This window comes from Prionailurus viverrinus, chromosome B1, assembly GCF_022837055.1.
Source record: "Prionailurus viverrinus isolate Anna chromosome B1, UM_Priviv_1.0, whole genome shotgun sequence".
Classification (NCBI taxonomy): Eukaryota; Metazoa; Chordata; class Mammalia; order Carnivora; family Felidae; genus Prionailurus; species Prionailurus viverrinus.
In genome coordinates, this window is record NC_062564.1 from 73,728,279 (window position 1) to 73,745,886 (window position 17,608).

Below are 17,608 nucleotides of genomic sequence, written 5' to 3' on the forward strand. Positions count from 1 at the left end.
TGGACTTCTCATTTTTTTTAATGGTATTGAGTTCCAGAATTTTCACACTAAATTTCATGTTTCACTCTGTCTAGCTAGGTCCCTGAGAAGATAGAAAGAAATGCTTTTGCTGTGGTAATTCTGTCTCTATCAAGACTCCATGTTCATTTCTCAAGTGATTAAAAAAAACACACTGTCCTTTTAAAAGAAACATGTTGATCTTTTAAATCCATCCCAAGTCTCTTTTTGCCTCTAGCAAAGGCTGGTTAGCCTCCAAGTAATCGAAATTTCATCCTTTTCATCCTGGCAGAATATTGTAAAGATCTTTCACAAAACTTGTTGCAAATATTTTCATCCATGTTTGCCATTCAAAACTCCACAGAACTCAAAGGTGGCTACAAACCCGCATTCTATAGAGTGCCATGATGGATCCCAGAAAGGAGCTGAGAACCAACCAGCAGATCCAAAGCAGCGGGAGCCTACAGTTCCGACACCAGCACAAGGTTAAACCTTTCCAAGTAAAACACATCTGTCTTTCCCATTGTTTAGACTGATTCCATGCGGACTTCAAGAAGACCGGGTTCAGTGTAAATGTGACTTAAACTTCCATCTGTGAAAGCAATTAAACACCACATCCTGGTTCTAAATTCTTGTGCTGAAACAAAAGCAAGTCCCTATCCCACCAGTGAGCTTATCAGTTCTTTTTTTCTTGGCTAAAATGCCAAATAACGACTGCTGAGGAAGGAAAAGAGAGGGAGCAGAACTATCGGGTGTTGGCCTTCATGTGCAACTGACCAGGAGCTCTAAACCTTCCCAAACTGGAAATACCTTCTGAACTGGAGGGGTTTCATCTGGGTTAGATATAGTCAGAACCCAGGTTTCCACCAGACCCTTATTAGGGAAGGTAGGTGCAGAAAGTGAGAGAAGAGAATGATTTGGGGGAGGACATTTTTTTTTCCTTTTTTATAGTTATTTTTATATTTTTTACATTATAAAAATACTAAATGCTAATTACATATTTAAACAAAAACTATTGAGAAGAAGTAAAAATTATGCAAAATCTCACCACCAAGAGAGAAGTAAAAATGAATATTTTAGTGTATTTCCTTCACATTATTCTATAATGATTGGCCCATCCATGCATCTACTGGTTGGATTCAATTTGCTTCACCAAATTCAGGTGTGAACACAACTGTGTCTATTTCGTTTCTTTAAATTATTCTTAGGGGGAAAAAAATAAGCATGTCCCTCTTGAACTAACCAAGACCACTGGCATTCCCTCAGTCTAAGGACCTTAGTCTTTCCCTGCAATCTGATTCATGCATGACCAAGTGGGTTTTGGTCACTGACACATGGGATCACAACTGAACACTGTCATCTCTTCCTCTAATCCGATGGACACATGACAAGCCATGCTTTTGCTGTACCCTTAATGGCCTAGATCTCCCCACAGCCGGCTGTGGTCATCCTCAGTTGGGCTCCACTTTCAATTGTTTTAGGTCTTACAAGTTTGGCCTTTTTTTTTTTTCTTTTCAGGTTTTATTTCTTTTGAGAGAGAGAGACCGAGAGCAGGGGAGGGGCAGAGAGAGAAGGAGCAAGAGAATCCCAAGTAGGCTCTGCACTGACTCAACACAGGGCTCAAACCCACAAACCTTGAGATCCTGAACTGAGTCGAAATCAAGAGTTGGAAGCTTAACTGACTGAGCCACCCAGGTGTCCCATCGGCCTTTGGCTCTTGTTACAGGATAACTAGATCTGGCATTTTCTGGGCCACATGCAGCGTTCACTCATGAACCCTTGGACTCTGATTTGAGTCTTACATGTTTAATAATTGCTGAATATTCTTTTATACCCATGATCATTTACTTAGCCTTTCTCCTCTTTTTGGATATTTAGGGCTTTTATTTCTATTTTCTCTCATATTTTAAATAATCATAATGACCATTTTTGTTCATATATCTTTGAACATACCTTGATTACTTTCTAAAAGCAGAATTACATGAGGCAAAGTATATGAACATGTTAAAGCTGTTTTATATATATTGTAAAATTGCATAGTACACTCTTCCAATCAAAATCATAATGAGATATCCCCTCACACCTGTTAGAATGGCTATCTTCACAAAGACCAGAGATGACAAGTGTTGGCAAGGATGTGGCCAAAAGGGAATCCTAGTGCACTGTTGCTGGGATTGCAAATTGGTGTAGCCACTGTGGAAAACAGTATGAGGGTTCCTCAAAAAACTGAAAATAGAACTTCTACATGATCCAGAAATTCTACTTCTGGGTGTTTATCCAAAGGAAACAGAATGACTATCTTTAAAAGATATCTGCCCTCCCATGTTCACTGCAGCATTATTTACAAAGCCAAGACATGGAAATAACCTTAGTGTCTTAGTGAAATTATGATTTTGTGTTTGTGTGTGTGTGTATATATATATATACATATATATGTATATATGAATATTTATATGTATGTTGTACATATAAATTATAGATATAAATTAATATATGAATTATATACATAAACAATATATACAATGGTATATTATTTAGCCATAAAAATAAGAAACTCCTGCCATTTTCAACAACATGGATTAACCTTGAGGGTATTACGCTAAGTGAAATAAGTCAGTCAGAGAAAGACAAATACCATATGATATCACTTACATGTGGAGTCTTCAAGAGAAAAAACTGAACTCATAGACACAGAGAACAAATCAGTGGTTGCCAGAGGCATAGGGGATGGGGGATGGGTGAAATGGATGAAAGGTGGTCAAAAGATATAAACTTGCAGTTTTAAAATGAGTAAGTCCTGGGGATATAACGTACAGTGTGGTGACTATAATTAACAGTACGACATGGTGTATTTGAAAGTGGCTAAGGAATAGATCGTAAGAGTTCTCATCACAAGAAAAAAACAACTATAACTGTGTGTGGTGATGAATGTTAACCATTATTGTGGTGATCATCTCATAGTATATACATATGCCAAGTCATTATGTTCTACACCTAAAACTAACATAGTGTTATATACTAGTCATATTTCAATTAAATGTATAATAATGATAATATAAACAATACTAGGAAAATGGTATCATTAGTAACATTGGAAATTGGAAAGTAAAATAAACTTTTTTAAAAAGAATGAATGAATGAATGGGGAAAAAAGTACACTCGTGGAAGCACAAAAAAACAAACACAAAAGCAGTATTGTCTACTTCCCCATGTGCAAGGCTGATGTGACCAGAACGAATTGGTGAAAGAAATGCTGTCACAGTTATATTTACATTGCTTTATATTTCATGTAGGTACACATCTAATTTCAAAAAGCAATTTAATAGGGATTTTCCTAAAGTAATCTTTAAAAAAAACTTTCCAGACAATGATGTGTAAGACAGTCCATCTCACTCAACCTCTTATTAGTGTCCAGTGTTATCATAATAAACAAACCTTGCTAGTTGAATATTTGTAAATTGGTGTCTTGCTGTTTTCATCTGCATTCTTTAATTTCACACTAAAATATTACAATCGTCAGCATCTCTAGTATGGACTATAATATGTCTTTTTTTTTTCTTCTGTGATTTCTATGTCCCCGTGTAAAGGTACAGTTCTGTCATGCGCTATCACATCAGGGATAGTCAGGTTATTCGAGCACAAGTCAGCACTGTGAAAACATGAAAATACCAAATGTCTTGGGGAAGAAGTGACACCTATTTTACATTTCCCTCTATTAACTGACTGAGATATTTGTTTTGGGTTGCAAAAGGAGGGTAGTTTTGAAATTTTTAGCTGGGAATTCTGGTTTTTCAATTTTTTTAACCTATTATCTTTTTTTTTTCTTATTTTGTCATCTGGTAGATAGAAATAAGTGGCTAAGAGTTACTACCAGTACAAAGTAATTAAGTTACATCAGTTCACGCAGGGAATCAGAAAATTCAGCCTTTTACATTGGTTGCAATTCATGGTGTTTCAACAAGTGCTATGACCTAAAAAAACTGATACTTTGCCTGACACTATTAAGATAATCACAGTCAACCTACGAGTATTTTGATCCTGGCTCTTCTGTAAATGGTCATTATAAAACTGTTCTGAGACACAAACTCTTCAGGAGCCTTACTCTGGTGTAACCCATTGACAATTTTTGTGGTATTTTTTATTAGAAAAAAAATGACAGAGGCCAGTAAAGATAATTTTAAAAGTAATTAAGATCCTGTTTTGTAACAAAATGAGATTCCCAAACTCCCAAACTCTAGGGAACTCTTCTAGATATCATCAGGTCCAACTGAAAATTCAATATTCCAGGAAAAAAAAAATTGTTCCACCTTTAGAAGAGGGTTTTAAATCATTACCTGGATTTATCATTTTTGGTTCAACTAGACCTTCCATTTATGAATTTCAAACTGCCAATACTTTCTTGTTGTTATTTATTGCCACTGTCTCTTCTTCTATCACATACATTGTATGTGACCCGAGTCCAAACACCCCTCATAAAAGGCACTTAATTAAACCAACAAACAAACCAAAAGATTAAGAATTATGAGGGACCTCTCTAAGAAACATAAGGGCCCAGCATTATAAACAACATGGAAATAGATCATAGAATCCTGTCAAGTATTCTAAACCTAATTTATGTGGTCAATAATATAATTCTTTCCATCTCTGCAAGAAACTTATCCTCCACACTCTGGTGAATATACAGTTTGAATACGATTTCTCCTCTAACCATACCCCCATTAAAATGTAACACATGTCTATAGCAAGCATTAAATCAAAAGACAAAGTACAGGAAATCATTTTCATGTGTTGCCTGTGCATGAAAAAGATGGGAAAGAGGAACCTTTGCAATTAATGCTATCTTAATATTTCATGGCTCAGTATGAAGAATCATGCCTATTCTTGACCAACTCTCTACTCTTCTTGAGAAATGATACAATCTCAATTCATTCCTACTCCCAGATAAACCGTGAGGTTTGTGCTTAGTGAATTGTATCTAAATAGACTTATCATATGAAAGTAAAAGTAAAGAATATTTATGTGTGTGTTCGTCCCATAAATGTGATTATAACCAGATACAAAATCTAAAGTGCTACTACAGGTTTTAACTGCCTCTACCAATTTCTCAATAAAAGCAAGAATCTCCTAGAAGAGGAAATATATTCTGGAAGTGCTGAATGTGCTCTAAGAAGGAAGGAAAAGCACAATTGCTTGTAAAACCAGCATGAGTGTCAACCTCTTTCTCTCATGCATACTGCCGGACTCACTGCAGCGGACAAGGGCTCGGTGGTTAGTGTGTGAGGGCAGTTCCCTCAGTATGGCCCTGCCATGAGGTACAACCTGTCACTGGTGACATCAGGGTCAGGTTCATGGCCTCATGGGTTTGGGGCAACCTTAGGTACTTAGCATCATCTCCGTTTGGTAGGTCAGCATCCAATTTATCTAAATCGAAGCCCAGAGGCATTGAGTCTGGAGTATCTTCTTGAGAAGAGGTATACAGGCATTGCTAGTTGGGAGGTTCCAATGTTCATTTGTGAAAAAAGAAAAACTTCCGCTTACTGAGACAGTCCATGAACAGAAAAAAGATTGATTTTTGTTCCTTCCATGTATGTAATGCAATTAGATACACTTCTCATGATATATATATATATATATATATATATATATATATATGAATAATTTAAATGACACAGAAGCTCCTTTATTTACAGACTGGCTAGTTTCTGGGAAGTATTCTCAAATACAGTTGCTTATAAACCAAAGTGATTTTACAACAGCCAACTGTTAACCCATTTGTTGGCAGTGAACAGAGTCACGATTCTTATGCTCTGGAGCATACCTTTTTCTTTAAGCATGAGAATGTTCAAGTAGAAAGTTTGTGAGAGGTAAGCATCAATAATATCAATAAATGTATAACTCATGTGCTGGCTTCCTAGGACTGCTGTTCCAAATTACCATAAACCAGGTGGCTTAAAAGGGCAGAAATTTATTTTCTCACAGCTCTGGAGGCTACAAGTCTAAAATTCATGTGTTAAAAGTGTTGGTCATTTCTGGAGGTTCTGAGAAACTGTTCCACGCCTCTCTCCTAGCTTCTGGTGCTCGTTGCTGCCGATCCTCAGTGTTCCTTGGCTTGTACATATATGACTCTAGTCTCTTCTCATGGTGCCTTCTCTATATGCCTGTGTCACGCTGTATCCAAATATCCTCTGCTCATAAGGACATTAGTCATTGGATTAGGGCCCACCCTAATCTAGTATGACTTTATCTTAATCTGATTAGTTCTGCAAAGACCCCATTTTCAAATAAAGTCACATTCACAGATACAGGGTTAGGACTTCAATATATCTTTGATGGTGACACAATTCCACCCATAGCATCTTCCAAATTGGGTGTTTCTATTCAACTAGAAATATTAAAATCATCTTTGTGCAGATGAATGAACAAGTCTTGAAAACTTATTACTTATATCTTATACTCCACTGGGAACTTTAAAATATATATCCACTTACTTTGAGAAACATGCATATTCTACTATTGACATAAGAGCAATGGTTTGTGTATATGTGTATTATTTATGGAGGTATTTATGCATCCCTTCATCACACACACACACACACACACACACACATACATACACATACTATCTTTTTATATTACTTTTCATATTACAATACTCCTGCCTGAGAATGTAATGAAGATTTACTGTGAAGTTTCCCTTGCTAGGAATATTTACCCATGTATAAACTGATCATATCAAAAAAGGCTCAACCATCTTTGGACACACTCCACAAATCAGTGTCTTCCACTGGAGAAGAACACCCTTCCATTAATGAGATTCAGCATGACTGTTTATTAAAAAGTGAAAGGGTGGGTCATCAAATGATACATTTCAAGTAGAACCCTGTTCCCTTCTCCTTTTCATTTCTTGAATCCAATGTTCATGGACGTTATGGTTGACTATTCATAAAACCTGTTCCTTCTTCATCCTGCACGCACACCTAGATGATGCTTTTAAGTCAGATAAATGTGGCCATGAACCTGACTTCTAGTCAGTGGAGCATAAGCGGAAAGGATGTGTGCCATTCTAAGCCTGGCTCATGAAAATCTCCTATGCATGTTTCCTCTTTCCTTTGGCTTGAGTCAGACAAGCAAAGCATCCTTAGAAGCCCCATACTGATGGAAAGAGCCACAACATGAAAGCATCCAGGGTTTCAGAATCACTGGCTGGTGATCACCAACACCATCTTGAACTGTATCATGTTTGAGTCATTATCGTCATCATACAACTTGGGATATGTTTGTTACAACTCCTAACACTACCTTAATTTAAACACATTTGCTCCGTGTGGGGACTTGAGCTCACATATCTCAGGATAGAGGCAGTGAGAATGACTGAAAAGGCGTGTCATTATTGTTTGATTACAGTGCTTCCCCACCCTGCTAGTGCCATGAAGTTTATACAGCTGATCACTCACTTAGATGATTTACATCAAATAGCTGAATTCTGTATATATGATACTCTGCCATGCATTTTTCTCTCTTATTTCAGGTCATAGCCTTGTCTCCTTAACTAAACAGTAAATTTGTTAAAGACTTTTACTTTGTCTCCTACAGCTCTTATTTCAGAGTCCAGAACTATTGAAATGCTCAATATATGTTTATTGATCTTTGGGTAGATTGATTCTTAAAAAAGCCAAGGGCAAGTTTTACCAGCTAAGTAAGTTTCAATGTACTCAATGACTTTTAAAACTAGTTTCAAGGCCATAAATGAATAAAAAATGTAAAGCATATGTATATTAAATATACTTAATGTCTAAACATCTAGAACCAAAAATACTATTAAAATAAATTTAAATGTGTGTTGCTTTCTTCATTCAAGGAGATGAAAGAGGTTTTATTAGGTTTTTCTTATAGCATTTTGAAAGAAGGCAGGACATTTTTAGAAACAAATTTACTTTGAACTGAGACTTTCAATGTGTTTGCTGCCACACCTCTTCTAATTTATCAAATCAGTTAAAATTAAATTAAAGGGGAGAAAACCCACACTATTTCTCAGGTTTAATCACAGTAAACAGGCTCACAAAAACTAAACACAGGCCATCTGTAAATTATTTCCTATTCCTGTGTAAATTTTGTTTCACAATCGAGTACTATGCTGATGAAAATATACTTCAAGTCCTTGTCAGATGAGCCTCATTTTATTTAAATGACCTACATGAGGACCTATAAGCACCATGTAACACTAGGACGTGAATGGAAAGGCAAGAAGTAACACAAAGTAAGGATTGTCCCTGTAGTGGCTGTTGTCTCTTTCTGCCCAGATTTTCTCCATTTTTCTGGTAACATAACCTACCCACCTGGCCTGATAAGAAGTCTGAAGATTCACGTTAGACCAGTTATGGTATCCTTCTGTCTCCAGACACTGTGGAAGCCAGGATGACAGGTGATGATCAGGTGTTCCAAACTGAGCTCTCTCCAGAAATTATTCCACCTGAGGTGGTAGGACAAAACTTTTCTTTTTTTTTAATGTTTATTTATTTTGAGAGACACAGAGAGAGAGAGTACATGAGTGAGGAGGGCAGAGAGAGAAAAGGAGAGACAGAATCCCAAGCAGGCTCTTTGTAGTCAGCACAGAGCCCAGTTCGGGGCTTGATCTCAGGAACATTGAGATCATGACCTGAGCCAAAATCAAGAGTCAGACGTTTAACTGACTGAGTCACCCAGGCGCCCTGATGGGACAGAACTTCTTTACTTTTCTGGTGATGGACTTGCTGCGCTAAAGTGAGGGATGCCTTTGCCCCTCACACTGATACAGAACATCTGAGAGTAAGAGGATGAGGTCAGCACAGATAAAAAGCAGAGATGCCAAACAGAAATGGGAAAGGGATAGTCTTGATAGCATTTGAGTCTTAATAGACAATGAGTCATTCCTGAGGTCAATACTGTCCTTTGTCCTGAGTTTGGTTTTGTGGGCCTATAAACTCCCATTATTGAGTTAAAACTGGTTTGTGTTAGATTCTTATTTGCTTGAAACTAAAAGTCAGTTCCTATATCAGCAGTCCCAAAGGCTGATGTTTTCCTCTCACTCTGGGGTGGGACCATACTTGGTTTCTGCTAGTTTGATTTTTCTTCTGCCCTCAATTATTTCACTTTGCTATTTCTCTGGCTCTAGTTTTCAAATGGTTTTCCAACAAGACCTTAACGGTGTACTTATACTATGTATGCATGATAAATTGTTCTGGAAGATTAAGGTTAATATATGTTTCTATTGAGGAAATCACATAAATGTTTGTGTATAATCTACCTAAAACTCTGGACTTTGTACTTCATGGCACCTCATTTCACAACCCATTCCATTTAACAAGCTAGAAAATGGCTTGCAAAGTAGGCTCAGTGGAGTAGTAGACTACTCCAGGAGACAACTTCATTGTTTTGGTAAGAGTGTTTGGCACATAAAACAACTTCCAATCTTTCAAGCATCCTGTAAAGACTGGGATTCTGGGAAAGTAATATAATAGGAATAATAAAAATGGTATCTTCTAGGATTCGTGAATAATCGAGATACTATCATATGGTGAAATAGTATTCAGTGAATTTAGAATCAGAAAAACCTCAGAAACATATTTGATTGTCAGTGAAAGAAACATAACTCCAGTGATCTCAAGCAAGCTTAGTAACCACTAGTTTAGTTACAACTGATATTGATCATATCAGTGGTTGAGTCATACTCACAGAGTGATGGACCATGCAAATCAATCATGGGAGTATAACCACTTTTTGTCTATAAATAAATGTTAATTTTTTTATTCCAGCATCTTCCTAGTTTATATGCCACCTGAACTCTTATATACTGCAGAGGTAGAGATGATTGTTATTACCTAAGTATTCATTTTCTAAATATAACTTTCTCTGTAAGTCTATAAGGAGTTTGACAAGATCGAATAGTCAGCATAGCATGAAGATACTTACTGATCAACTCTCCATTAATAATATTAGTCTCCACCAAAACATCCCACCCAGCTTTGCACTGGTGTTGTCTCCTTCTTCTCCTCCTTCTCCTGTGCTTTCACCATCACCTTCTCCTCCACCTCCCCCTCCTCTTCCTCCTCCCCTCCTCCCCCTCCCCTCCCCTCCTTCTCCTCCTCCCTTCTCTTCTTCTTCTTCTTCTTCTTCTTCTTCTTCTTCTTCTTCTTCTTCTCCTTCTTCTTCTTCTCCTCCTCCTCCTCCTCCTCCTCCACCTCCTCCTCCTCCACCTCCTCCTCCTCCACCTCCTCCTCCTCCTCCTCTCCTCCTCCTCCCCTTCCCTCTTCCCCTTCCCCCTCCTCCCTCTTCTTCTTCTTCTTCTTCTTCTTCTTCTTCTTCTTCTTCTTCTTCTTCTTCCTCTGTTCCCAATATCTTTCTGATTACAACATGACACTGAAAACCTTGGAAACAATGTAAGGCTTTACAAAGATGAGGAAAGTTTTTTTTTTTTTTGAGAACTACTGGAATCATGTGGAAAATTATTAATAATAAGAATCTAGCAGTTTTAAATACATCAGCAATTGACAAAAGTCAATAAATATGGGCAAATAAATAAAATTATTTAGATGTCAAAGTAAAACGACATTGGTCTTTGGAAAAACTAATGAAACTCTAGAATATTTTTGCAAAGTAACCTCTATATGATAGTACTCTACTCCATAATGCTATCTGTCATAAAAAATGTTTTTTATCCTGTCTTTGTATGTTCTAAGAAGTGTAATAAAGATAAAATTAAATAATAATCTAAATTTTTTGTTTAATAAATGAAACTATTTTCATATTTTTAATTTTAAAGACTAAACAAATAAATCTTAGTTTTCCAACTTACTTGGAAAAGTTGGTATCCAATTTAAATGTATTCATTTAAATTGACTTTTCTTTTTTCCAATTTTCTTTTGGTAATGAAGACCTCTGTGCTTTTCTGACAGCCCTCATGACATTGTTGGTGTTTATATGTTTCTTGTACCAAACTGTGAACTCTTCAAAGGCAAGTATCTTCTTTAATTCATGTTTGATTCCTATAATGCCTAGCTAAGTACTTTCCCATAATGTCAGTGAAATGAATGGATGGGGGATTAGATGAAAAGAATAGGTATTCAGCACCTACCTTGTCAAAGGCCCTGCAACTTCCACTTAAGAGATTGTTCTGGGTCCGGAGGTCTAAGCAGTCTATTTCTAGAGGTAGGGTCCTGGACTAGATAATCTCTTAAAGTCTTTAAAATGTAGCAATTCCTAATCTATTTTGCATTTTCATTCCTTTGAAAATATAATCGTAGGTTTATTTTAAATCTAGATACTCATCAACTCATATTAAAAAAAAAAAAAACATGTTCCCAAGATATCGAAAGGAACTGATCACTCACAAAACTATATTTTGTCACTAAAAAGGACCATGGGAAATCAACCAGCATAACTTCCAAGAACTACAATACATGCTTGAGAATGGTCTAGTGTAGATGCTAGGAGCCAGAGGCATGATAAACTGTTGCCAAAAAGGTCTTAGGACAGTCCAGAAAGTGTCTAGGAAGCTAGCTGGACTTGATATGAGGTTGGCACCAGAAGGGTTTGCAAACTCAGCCCATAGTTGCCGACATGCCTCTTTGATTCACTTAATGGAAAGTAACCCTAAATGGGGCCCTCTCTGGCTGGCCTGGAACTGTATGGCTCAGACTAAACATATTAAATTCATTACAGCAAATTGGTCTTTGGCCCCTGGTGGCTGCAGGGCTACAGGGAGGACAAAAAGCTCTGCTGCTGTCAGGATGTTGGAAATCTGCCGCTGGAGATACAGATGGAGGTAGGGAGGATTTTCCACAGATTCAAAAATGGGAGTCATTATCCAATTAAAATAGATTGATTTAATGGCTTAGAGGATGATATAATGTGCCTGAGGAGGGACCCACAAAGAGCTTTTGTGAGCTTGAACAAGCACTCTAAAAAAGCATCCCTAGAGTTCCGTACAGGACCATAGAGCTCTGCATTTGGAACACTACATTTGTAGGCCTTTAAATGACACACTCAGGCATTATATCACCTTTTTGCCTTAAAGAGCGGACAATGACAAGTAACATAATGCAATTCGACTTACTGATCACCTACTATGTGTCAGGTGCCCCGCTAGGCACAGGACTATGGACATGTCTTGAAAGTGCTCTAAGACTTGGCTCAGTCTTCTAAAAAGAGTCAAAGGAGGAAGACTGAAGTATCTGGATATCTCTGGTTTAGGCAACTCTTACACCATCCATCCAAGCAAACATTTCTTGGGAGGAAGATAAGGAGGCAGTGAATAGAGAAGTTGAATAAGAGACACAGGCATAGGAGAAAAAGCAAAGTATAATCACAAAGTTGTGCAACCACCGATGTCAGAATATTTTCATTGCCCTCCAAAGAAATCCCATGTTGGAGATGTGATGTCATCCAGATGGCAATGTAAGCTGTTCCTAACTTCAGTGTCCCTCACAAGAAGGCCAACAAACAACTCTCCACAGATAACACACCATTGTGAAAATCTCAAAATCTGGGGGTGAGGCTGAAGCAGCCCCCTGGACCAGAGGCCAAGAAGGACCACATTGCAAGGGTAAGAAGAGCAGTTTCACTTTTGTTCCCGCCCCCCAGATTAGCACAGCACCAGACTGAGAGGGCCTCCCTGGGCCTATGGCTTCTCCAGTGAGAAAAGAGAACCTAAGATGGACATGCAGCTCCACAGCATTGTGGGATGCTTCCCAGGAAGGACAGTAGGGTCTTGTTTCACAAGAATCACAAGGAGAATCTACAGGGCTTGACCATTGGAGATCAAAAAGAGATGGAGAATAAAAGCCAGGCTTACAGCACCAGTGCTCAGATCTTGGCAGAACGTGTTACTACTGGCATCTGTGCTTAAGCAGAGATCCCAGCCAGTGGCTCTGCCCATCTATAGAGCTGAATCAGTGGCCTCATCTGTCCAGAGAGTGTAGTTGGCAGTTTTGCCTGACTTGGGTTCCCAGTCAATGGGCAATATCAGCCATGGAGTTAGTTCTATGGTTTCACCCAGGCAGAGAAGCAAGTTTGAATCATGATCAAACTTCTGAGAGTAATCTCCAGTTCCTCCCCACAAGAAAGCTGGCCAGAGAACCCAGGTGGCTATGGAGCCCATCCTACAGTCCCCCTTGGGCAGTGAGCCAAGCCAGCAGCCTTGCCAACTGTTGAGTATAGCCTCTGGCTCCACATAACCAGGGAGCCTTAATAGTGACCCCGGGCAGCCTCAGAGACCAGCCTATGGTACTGCCCAACCATGGAACACAGCTTATAACCCTACTCAGCATCAGATCCCAGCATACAGCCCTGCCAAATTACTAAAAAGAGCCTATGCTCCCCCCTTCCCCCGGCAAGGAGCCCAGCCAGTGATCTCATTCACTCTTGATGCATTGCCTGCAGCCCTACCCTCCTGGAGCTCAGACAGAGACTGTGCCCAACTATGGAGCACAGTCCCCAATCCTACCCAACTATGGGATACAGCTGGAAGCATTGCCTGAACAGAAAGCTCAGCAAGTGACCTTTTCCAACAATAGAACATAGCCAGTGGCCTACCTAATCAGAAAGCCCAGGCTGCAGCCCTACTCAATTGAAGAGCACAACCTGAGGCCCCATCCAACCAGCCTATAGCACTGGCCACTCATGGAGTCCACCTGGTGGCCCTGTCCTACCAGGGAACAAAGACTGTGAACTCACACAACTAGAGGTGATTACAGAGCCCAGCTAGTGGTCACTCTTAACTACAGAGCATAGCCTGCAGCCTCACCCAGCCAGCAGGTCCACCCAACCTTTAGAGACCAGACAGCAGCACTTCCCCACAACCTCAGAGCCTGGGCACTGGCTTTGCCATACTAGAGACCCCAATAAATAGCAAGTCCTGCTTGCCTGAAGACACTAGCAGCTGACCCATCCAGTACCCCAAATCAGCTGCCTAGTGAAGGTCTTTCCTTGCCAAAGCACACCTATAAAGTCTGGAAGAGGAGACCACTTACTCAAATGTGGAGATAACCAGCACAAGGATACAAAGATCATGAATAGGCAAGTGAACATGACACCACCAAAAGAAACTAATAAAGCTCCAATGACTGATCCTAAAGAAATAGATGTATGAACTGTTTTACATAGAATTTAGAATAATCTTCTTAAAGAAAAAGAAAAAATGCTGAAAAAGGTCCTCCAGTTGAAATAGACACTAAATAGTAACAAGGAAATATGTGAAAATATAAAACACACTGGTAAAGGTGAGTCAAATTCAGAATCTTCTAATACTGTAATATGGTGATGTGTTAATTACTTAACTCTAATATAAAGGTTTAAAGGACAAAAGTATTAAGAATAATAATAGCTATGATAATTTATTAATGGGTACACAATATAAAAGGAGGTAAATTATCACATCAAAACATGAATTATCGGTTGAAGAATGAAAAGTTAGAGTTTTTGTATGAGATTAAAGTTGTTATCAATGTAAAATAGACTATTCTATCTATAAGATATTTTATGTAACCCTTATTAAAGTAATGACAAATTTAAAACTTACAGTAAAAACACAAAAAATAACAGAAGGGAATCAAAGCACTTCACCATGGAAAATCATCAGCCCACAAAGAAAGATAACAAAAAAGGAAGAATGGACCAAAAATTGCAAAACAGCTAGAAAACAATAATGTGGCAACAGTAAGTCTTTACCTGTCAGTAATTACTTTAAATGTAAATGGATTAAATTTTCCAATCAAGGACATAGAATAGCTAAATAGATTTTTTAAAAATCCAACAATATGCTGTCTATAAGAGATTCTCTTTAGCTTTAAGGGCACACACAGATTGAAAGTGAAAGAAAGGAAAAAGATATTTAAAGCAAATGGTAACCAAAAGAAAGCAGGGATAGCTATACTTATATCAAGCAAATAGACTTGAAGCTAAAAATGGTTAAAAGAGATAAAGTTGTTATGTAATGACAAGTGGTCAAATCATCAAGAAAATATAATAATTATAAATATTTATGTACTCAACATTGAAGCACCTAAATGTATAAAGCATGTATTAACAGAATTTAGTAATAGCAATAAAATAATAGTTGGGGACTTTACTACTGTACTGTCAACAACAGATAGATCATTCAGATAGTCAATAAGGAAACAGCATAGGACCTAACAGACATATACAGAACATATACAGACATATACAGATAGAATTATCAAATAGCAGCAGAATACACATTCTTCTCAAGCACAGAGAAAACATTTCCTAGGATAGATCATAGGTCTCAAGAGAATCAAGAAGTTAGAAATTATATCACATATTTTTTCTGACCACAGATGGTATGAAAACAGAAATCAGTAACAGAGAAAATCTGGAAAAATCACAGATATTTGGAAATTAAACAATGTACTCTTTAACAACCAAAGGATCAAAGAAGCTGTCAAAACAGAAATAAAAAAATATATCCTGAGACAAATGAAAATGTAAACAACATAACAAAACTTATGAGATGCAGGAAAAGCAGTTCTAAGAGGAAGTTTATAGCTATAAATGCACTCATTAAGAAAAAGAAAGACCTTAAATAAACAACCTAACATTATACTTCAAGAAACTAGAACAAGAATAAACTTAGCCCAAATTTAGGAGAAGGAAGGAAATAACAAATATTAAAACAGACATAAATGAAATAGGGATAATAAAACAATAGGAAAGATTAATAAAACAAAGAGTTGGTTCTTTGCAAAGGTAAACAAAACTGACAAACCAGTAGTTAAACAAACTAAGAAAAAGAAAGAGGACTCAAATAAATAAAATTAGAAACAAAAAAGGAGACATTACAATTGGTACCACAGAAATACAAAGGATCATAAAAGATTACTATGACCAATTATGTAACAAAGGATTGTACAACCTAGCAGGAATGGATAAATTTCTAGAAGCACACGACCTGCTGAGAGGGAATCATGATAACTACTAGAAGAAAATCTAAACAAACCAGTAATAAGTAAGGAGACTGATCAGTAATCAAAACCCTCCTAACATAGAAAAGCTCAAGACCAAATGGTTTCATTGGCGAATTCTACCAAACATTCAAAGAATTAACAACAATCCTCAAACCCTTCCAAAAAAATTGAAGAGGAAGATAACACTCTCAAACTTAGTTAGCAAGGCTAACACTACCCCGAAAACAAAACTAGATAAGGCACTATAAGAAAACTACAGGCCAATATCTCTGACAAAAATAGATGTTAAAATTCTCAACAAAATACCAAGAAAACAAATTCAGTGATACATTCAAAAGATTATACGCCATAATCAAGTGACTTTCATCCCTGAGATTCCAGAATCTATATTGAAATTTTGAAAATATGATTGAAATCTTGATTCAAAATCAACATACAAAAGCCAGTTGCATTTCAAAACACTACTAATGAACTATCTAAAAAAAATTAATCCCATTCACAATAGAATCAAAAACACTAAAATACTTACTAGTAAATTTAACCAAACAGATGAAAGATCTGTACACTGAAAACCATCAGACATTGATGAAAGTTAAAGAGGACACAAATAAATGAAAGATATCTCATGTTTATGGATAAGAAGAATCATTAAAATGTCCATACTCCCCAAGGCCATCTATAAATTCAGTGCAATGGCATTCCAATGGCACATTTGTATAAAAATAGAAAAAAAAAAGATTCATATGGAACCATAAGACCCAGAATAGCCAAAACAATCTTTTTTAAAGTTTTATTTTAATTCCAGTTAGTTAACATACAGTGTTATAGTAGTTTCAGGTGTTTAATATTGTAACTCAACAGTTCCATATATCACCGTCTGTTCATCATGACAAGTATACTCCTTAATCCCCATCACCTATTTAATCCATCCCTGACTCAGTAGCTAAAGCAGTCTTGAGAAAGAAGAACAAAGCTGGAGGGATCACATGTCCTGATTTCAATCTATATATTAGGCTACAGTAATCAAAGCAGTATAGTGTTGGCATAAAAACAGACACACAGAGCAATAGAACAGAATCAACAGCTCAGAAATAAACCCATGCATATATGGTCAACTAATATTTGACAAGGAAGCCAAGAATACCTACTGGGGAAAATACAGTTTCTTCAATAAAATGTTCTAGGAAAGTTGGATATTCACACACAAAAGTATGACAATGAACCCCTGTCTTACACCACTCACAAAAATTAACTCAGCGAATTAAAGAATTACATGTAAGACCTGAAACAATAAAACTACTAGAAGAAAACAGAAAAAATATCCTTGATATTGGTCTTGACAATGATTTTTTAGATATGACACCAAAAGCACAAGCAACAAAAGCAAAAATAGCCAAGGGGGACTATATCAAATTAAAAGACTTCTGCGTATCAAAAGACATGATCAATAAAATGAAAAAGCCACCTACAGAATGGGAGAAAATATTTAAAACCATATATCTGATAATGGGTTAATATAAAAATATATAAGGAACTTATACAACGCAATAATAAAAAAATAATAATCCAATTAAAAAATGGGCAATGGTCCTGAAGAGAAACTTTTCCAAAGAAGATATGCAAATGACCAACAGATACACAAAAAGTGTTCA